This window comes from Urocitellus parryii, chromosome 5, assembly GCF_045843805.1.
Source record: "Urocitellus parryii isolate mUroPar1 chromosome 5, mUroPar1.hap1, whole genome shotgun sequence".
Lineage (NCBI taxonomy): Eukaryota > Metazoa > Chordata > Mammalia > Rodentia > Sciuridae > Urocitellus > Urocitellus parryii.
The window spans coordinates 60,836,530-60,844,671 of NC_135535.1; the positions used below are offsets into that span (position 1 = coordinate 60,836,530).

At 31.9% G+C, this 8,142-nt stretch overlaps 1 pseudogene; it reads right to left on the reverse strand.

The window, feature by feature from the left end:
• Window positions 1-1,013: 1,013 nt before the first annotated feature.
• On the reverse strand, window positions 1,014-1,970 carry LOC144254998 (olfactory receptor 6C1-like; annotated as a pseudogene).
• Between the last annotated feature and the right edge of the window lie 6,172 nt (window positions 1,971-8,142).

Genomic DNA, 8,142 nt, shown 5'->3' on the forward strand with positions numbered 1-8,142 from the left:
ATATATATGCATATGTATACTTATATACCATTTTTTTATTATTTTCAAGGAGCATATGTATCTATTTATATATGTGTATATATATATATATATAAACACACACATATATATACACATATATACATGCAAACACAGGCATGCTCATATTCAGAAAAGAGCTTCATCACAATGGAATTTCAGGAAATAAATTTATCCCATGTATCCAATGCTTATTTCTTCATTATTTTCTATAACATCTGTTCATTATGTCCTTGTATGTGTATATATACATATGTATGCATATATTTTTATGTGTGTCTACCTATGCATCTACTGAGAAATTGTAGGGTTTGGAAATATGAAAGTCTATTTAGCATCTAAATCTAGAGATGCATTATTAATGGTCCATGCTACTTTGTGAATAGACAAGCAGCATTTTTCTTGGTTTATTTTAATTTTTAACTTATGAACTATTGTTATTATTATCATTATTTTTGTGGTGCTGGGGAATAAAGTTGGACCTTGCACATTCCAGGCAAGTCCTTTACCATCGAGCTCCAACCCTAGACCATTTATTGTTTTTTAAATGAGTAAAATTTACAGTTTTCATTCACTTAAGTAGCATTTAAGATGTTTCCTAGAAAAAAGTGCAAGGAAATTTCTATAGAATATAAATAGAATTACAATTTATATTTTGGTGTGTATTAAATAAAATATATAAATATTTTGTAATTTGTGTCACTTGTGTATGAGGTATCTTCTTGTCCTGACCAAAACTCAAATTGCAATTTTCTTTTTAAAATAATTGTTGCTTGAGAAGTTGTAATAAACAAGCACCAGAAAAACATGGTGTCAGAAAGGTATACAAAAATAATTTAAATTTGGTGAGACATATATTAAACAAATGTGACAGTAAACTTGTTAGGAAAAAAGAGTGAATGAACAAGAAGGACACAAAGGGAAATGCTGATTTGAATTGGCTACTGAAATATCATTCTCTTGTACTTTTAATGATTCATCAATGTGATTTTACCTCAAGCCACCACGTCTTTCCGTGTACTTATAAAAAACACAATCTTCCTTGCCATGTTCATGAAGGCTTGCTTGACCTGCTGATTCCTCAGGCTGTAAATAAAGGGGTTGAGCATAGGAGCCACTGAGGTGTTTAGCACAGCCACTCCCTTGCTCAGAGACACTCTCTCTCTTGCTGAGGGTTTAATGTACATAAAAATGCAGCTGCCATAAGAGATGGAGATGACAATCATGTGGGAAGAACACGTAGAAAAGGCCTTTGTCCTCTGACTAGTAGAAGGAATCTTCAAAATCGTTCTGATGATATTTACGTAGGACAGAATTATTAAGGCCAAAGTGACCATCAGAGTAAACACAGCACAGGAAAACCCCATTATCTCTAGGAATTTAGTGTCAGAACAAGAAAGTTGGAGTAGGGGGAAGTAATCACAGGTAAAATGGTCAATGATATTGGACCTACAGTAATCAAGGTGTAGCAGCATCATGAGCAAAGGGAAGATGATTAAAAACGAGGCCAGCCAGGAAGCAAAGACAAGCATTGTGCAGACTTTGCGATTCATGATGGTCATGTAGTGCAGAGGTTTGCAGATGGCAATGTAGCGATCATAGGACATGGCAGCCAGAAGGTAAAATTCAGTGACTCCCAAGAGAATGAAAAAAAACAACTGAGCTATTCAATTGTTAAAAGAAATGGTTTTATCTCCTGAAATAATGGTACTTAGGAACTTGGGTATACTGACGGTTGTGAATGAAACTTCCAACAGAGAGAAATTCCTGAGGAAGAAATACATGGGAGTCTGAAGATGGGGATCCAGCAGAGTAAGGGTGATGATGGTCAGGTTCCCAGTGATGCTAAGCATGTAGGTGAGGAAGAGAAAGATGAATATTACCACCTGGAGCTTGGGATCATCTGACAGGCCCAGGAGGATAAATGCTCTTATTTCTGTGTGGTTTCTCATCTGGCTTTCAGTTGTTTATGTTTGCTCTTGTCAAACCTATAGAAGAAAGTGCACACAAAAAACTTGGGTTAATGATTAATAAATATCCCAGTGTGAAGCTGGAATTTTGCTGAAATATTATGCCATTTCCACCTTAAAGGGAAATGGAAAGCTACCTGACAATGACAATAATTCCTTAAATTTCCACTCTTACAGTGAAAAACTCTTTAGTTAAGATAGATTAAAAACTGCTTTAGTATCAATATTGCAGTGAGGTGTCCTTTCACCACGTTAGAATGGTTATTGTCAAATACACACACACACACACACACACACACACAAACACACACACATGAGGAAATACTGAGGATAATATGTGGAGAAAGAATTCTTATAAACTGTTGGTAAGAATGTAAATTAGTACAGCCACTATGAAGGATAGCACATAGGTGCAAAAAAAACTGAAAATAGGGCTGGGGATGTGGCTCAAGCGGTAGCGCGCTCGCCTGGCATGCGTGCGACCCGGGTTCGATCCTCAGCACCACATACCAACAAAGATGTTGTGTCCGCCGAGAACTAAAAAATAAATATTAAAAATTCTCTCTCTCTCTCTCCCCCCTCTCTCACTCTCTCTTAAAAAAAAAAAAAAAACTGAAAATAGAACTACCAAATTATCCATCCATACTACTACAGGGTATATATAAAAAAGAAATGAAGTTATTATACTAAACATATACCTGCATGCCCATGTTTATTGTGGCACAACTCACAATTGTAAAATATTAAGGGCCTAGGTGCTCTTCAACAGAGGAATGGATGTATTAAATGTAGTATGTCTACTCAAAGTAGTAGTATTCAACCACAAAGAGGAATGAAATCATTTGCAGCAAAATGGATGGAATGAAATGCATTATTTTTAGTGAAATATGCTAGACCCAGGAAGACAAGTATCACTATACTCTCTCATATTCGGAATCTAAAAAACAAAACAAAATAAAATAAACAACCAAGTAGAATAGTAATTAGTAGCAATTAGGAAGGATGCAGGGATGGGTTGATGGGACAGTGGAAGAAGGGTCATTGAATATGATCAATGAATGTTGTATATATCTACAGAAATATCACATTGATTTTCATTAAAATGTATAATTAATATGTGTGCATAAAATAAGTTTAAAGATAATAAGAAAATAATTTGGTATTATACAGCTTAAAATGGTAGGGCTAACTAAGGTTTTAGCCAGACTTTTCTGATTCCAAATGTTACGTCTTATCTTTCATACCTGGGTCTGCAAAATGTCTTCCTTTTAGGACAATGGTCCAATCTCTACAGACATTTTCCCTTATGTAATAATTTAGTTTCACTAAAAATTACCAAAAATGGAAAAGACATATAATTATTTAAAGTGATTTTTTTATCCTTAGCCATCTACTAACATTTACTAATGCTAATAAATTTTCCAATTCTTCCTCCTGTCTCATTGGAAGTTGGAAATCCTGATGCGATTGCCATAAGCAGCCTAGAAATGAAGGATAGAGGGGAGAAAGGAGCAGGAAACAATGAACACTGGAAGGTTTGAATCTGAGGTTTATTGGATGTAAAGCTCTTGCAAGATTTTATGACATTTTAGTCTACTTGTGTCACTTTTATGTTGTTTATTACTAGTCAACTTATTTTGTTTTCTAATTGAAGCAATATATCCTTATTATTGTTATTAATATTTGAGGATGGACTCATATAAATAGATAAGCATACTCCAAGAAAACTTGCTTTAACATTTTTATTTTTATTTTAAAAATAATAAGTTCTAATGCTTTTTTAGAGGTAAAGTTTAATGTTATTACCAAAGATATTTCCATATGAAAGAATGGGAATGTCTGGTTGTAAATCCAATTTACTCTTTAGGTCTTAAAATCACTCCTCTGTGCTCAGTTTCCTTATCTACAATACAAATCAATCTCATTTGATAATTGTAAGATTTAAATAAGTTAATCTATGTGAAGCATTTGGAAATATGTTTAACATTTAATGGAAGTTGTATAGACATTTTCTATGCATAAAATATTCTCTAACCACTGAGAAAAATACCTTGGGATTAGGATGATGTTATGAGTCAAAGGCTACCTTCGATAAACAGGAACAAATACATTTTATCCCAGGAGAATTACACAAGAATAACAACAACAATAGACTAGGAAATACCTGATTGTACACACACTCTACTCCCATCCCTAGCAGGATTTGATCATTGTACCTGAGAAAATTATGTATTCACAGCATATTAACATTATCCATGGCTAGTTTGTTTTTCTGATACTCATTAGTAATAATCTTTCTGGAAGTGATTGTGAAGTTTTCAGTAAGCTATACCTAGCATTGTGAGTGGCTCATTGTAATGACATCCCAAATCACCTCTTTCCATCACAGGAGGAGTATCCATTGTATAATGTTATAAGAACCCCTAGTCCTTCCTCCCAAAGCACCACACCTTTACTATGCTGAAGTCTCCTGTGAACTCTGTCCTTACCCTACTCATTCTTGAAAGGACAGGATCTTATCTTCAAAGCTAAAAGAAAGATTCATCCAGTTAATGCTGAGTTTGTTGTTGAAACAAATGCTGCCATCAGGCTCAGTTCCCTATTTTATGTTCTATTCTAGCCTGGGCAATACTTATGTCTTATTTTTCTCTTATAAGATGTATTTTCACACATTACCTTACAAGATAACTTAAAACTTAGCCCAATGTCCCTATATGGAATGAATTTAAAACAAAAATAAAGTAAGGGAAATCACATTTTATTGATACATAAATTTTTAAAAACTTCATTAAACATTATTTCTAAATTACTTTTGTAACGTTTCTTTCAATTCTCTTTATGCCTCCTCCAGTAATACTACTTTTCCTTTGTGTTTGTTTTTATTGAAATCAAGAGTTTTTCATAATACTTTTAAGTAATAAACTACCTTCCCATCAAATAGACAAGACTTGGTGACAGTCTCAATTTCAAAGTTCTTATAATAACTTACTGATATGGGGAACTCATACTTTAAAAAATTTATTTACATTATTACTATTCCATAGTAAAATGTATGAATGTACTCTATTTATCCTGGTTTCCATCTTTATTGAATATCTATATATCTTTCTAATCTTTGTTAATTTTAACATTTTTGTGAATATTAATAATATCATGAGTCACTATTTTTTGCCACTAATTAAAGTTCTGAAGAAATGTAGGAGGAGGTGGGAAGAATGATATAAGTAAACAGAAGAAGGCTTTATGAGCACATCACACAAAAATGAACATTTGTATAGAAAGTTTCCAAAGACCAAAGAAACAGACTTAAAGAAACTCAGATACTCTAGCAGTAGGAGATTGAACATCAATAATTAAGTGTGGTATACTGTGCTTTTCTATAAAAATTTGTAAATGTTCAATGGATTGTTTTCATTTGTTAATATAAAATGAGCATGAAAAAATTATGAGTATTTCTATTCCTTTGAAAGAAAATTAATTAAATACTGAATAAAATATATATGATTCCTGATCCTTAAACTAAAGATGTGTTTATATGGAGGATGATCGGTATCTGCAGAGATCTAACTCATCATTTTAGTTTATTATTTATGAATGTAAACTCTATATTTTCTCCTGAAAGAACATGTCTTTGGTTATTTAGTTCTCATTTCATTTTACACATTACATCAAAATTACTTCTTATTTTCTTTCCAAAGAATCTGAGATAGATTCTTTGAATCATTCAAAATGAAATTTAATAGTGATATTTATAACTTGTTAAATAAAATTTGCACTTTCCAAATCTCTACTATCAAATGAATATTAATAATGACCATATAAATAAAGCCAATATGATATGGGCAATATATTTAATTAGAAACACTATACTAAAATATATATTAGGTGTGAAGGATCAAAGGATGTTCTTTAGAGAATGAGATAAAAGACTTTGGTTCCATTTGATTTCTGATCTCCACCCCACCACTTTCTCTCTCTCTTTTGGTTGATATATATACATACACATACACACATACACACACACACACACACACACACACATATAGCACTGGGTTGAAATCTTCTTTAGTAAGGCAATAAATTGAGACTCTAGTTTTTCAATATTTTGTTTGCTCAGTTCTCTTTTCTTCACTTAAGCCTCAGTGGAAATCATTAGTAAAGTTTCATAGAGCATCTGATCCTGTTACACTCTTTCTTTCTACTTTATAAATTTCAGGATCTGTTCAGTGTCTAGGTTAGTACATTACAGAACAAGCTAATTATTGAATTCGACATGTGGGCAATCTCTAGCTCAGCTCTGTAACCACACTAAAATGCACTTTTAGGCTTCTCAGGCATTTCAGGCTCTGAGCCAGGACATGGGAGATGATGGTTCCTGAAAAAGTCTGTCAGCATGAATAAAGCAAAGCCTCCTTAGGAGCACCAACTGAGTGGTTGAAACACTTGTTTATGAGAATTTAGTTTTACTGTTTCTTTCAATTATTTTAGGAAACTTATGCCTAAAAAGTAATAGAAGTAAGAATAATTTATATTCATTAATTTCAGTAATGATGGGCAGATTCAATTCTCTGTAATCATATCAGCTTATAGAGAAAGAAATCAAGGGAAAAGAGAGATCATCGAATTACAATTGATGATCATTTCATAAATACTAACACTCATGTCAGTGTTTATATTTTAATTTCATTACCTAGTTATCTATAATTTAAACAAGAAAGGAAGAGGAACTAATCATCTCAAAACATGATTAGATTATTCTTTATTACATTAGGTATGAGCTTAGGTTTTAGATGTAGATCAAAAATACAGATGTGTCATGCAATGGATTGGTGACTTTGGATGCATTACTTAAATTCATTAAGCTTCAGTCTCTGCTTAAAATGCAAAAGGAATTTCAAGACTGTTTTTGAGAATTAAATATAATCATGTAAACAAATGTACTCCATCAATCATGTTGCTCTTAGGTTCTAAAAATAGCTGTGTTGATGATTTTTTCTTTTGGTTGTAATTCATTCTCAACTCTTGGAAGAGTACAAATAGTAATTGTGGTTTACTAAACAGAAGTTTATTCCAGTGACTGAAAAATTTTAATTTTATCTCAGTTATCATAACACAAGTGTGAAATTGTTCCACCTATTCCTAAAGAAGCATTGAGACTCAAAATTGTAAAATTTCCATTAATCCACCCAGCTAGCAAATGTGGAATACACTCTCAGACTATGTACAACTTAAGTCTATTCCTTTAACACAGTACTACAAGTCAGTATTCAATTTAAAATACAGAGATACGAATAGTAATTTTCTGCTTTTAATCAATAGAAAATGAATAGATTAAGTAAAGCAAAACATGCTAACCATTTATGCCTTTTAATATGTCCAGTTCTATTTAACCTTGATTAAAAGTTGAGCTCTTAAGAATTGAATCAATGCTGAAATTTGAGAGTCTTCCTCCACCCTCTGTATATCCAACTTACCTCTGTCTTTTATTCAGTTTCACTAATAACCAGAATGACTGGAATAAAAAAAAATTAGACAATGGCTTTGTTGTAATCCAGGGAAACCAGTATTCCTAAAAACATTCCCTCTTTCTTCTACTGAACTAGAATGCTTATTTTAATTGTTTCAGGTTATGTACCACTTAAAATACAAGTCAATTTTTATATTGTCAAAATTTTTGTCTTATTTTTTCCATTTTATCCAGAGTGTATATATATATATATATATATATATATATATATATATATATATCTTTGACTATAAATCATGAGAAAGAAGCAAAAAAATAAAATAGAAACAATATCAGAAGTGCTTTAAAATGGTTTGATGTGGTTTCTATAAATAGTTTATATATCATGAGCTACTTAATATTTTTATCCATTTTCTCTGTCACTGACTCAAGGGACCAATTCAGTGAAGACTGCCAGAAGAAGAATGTAAACAAAACTCAAAGGAATATAAACATAATACACATTACTACTGAAGTTTGAAATGAAAGGTTGGGGTACAGTGGGCAATAAGGGGGTCATGATTTACTGTAATATACAACTATGGAAGCAATACTTTAGAAATATTTGCCTAATTTTAAACACATGTATATATTTAAATTATATATTTAAACATGTATATATTTAAACACATGTATAAATTTATGAGA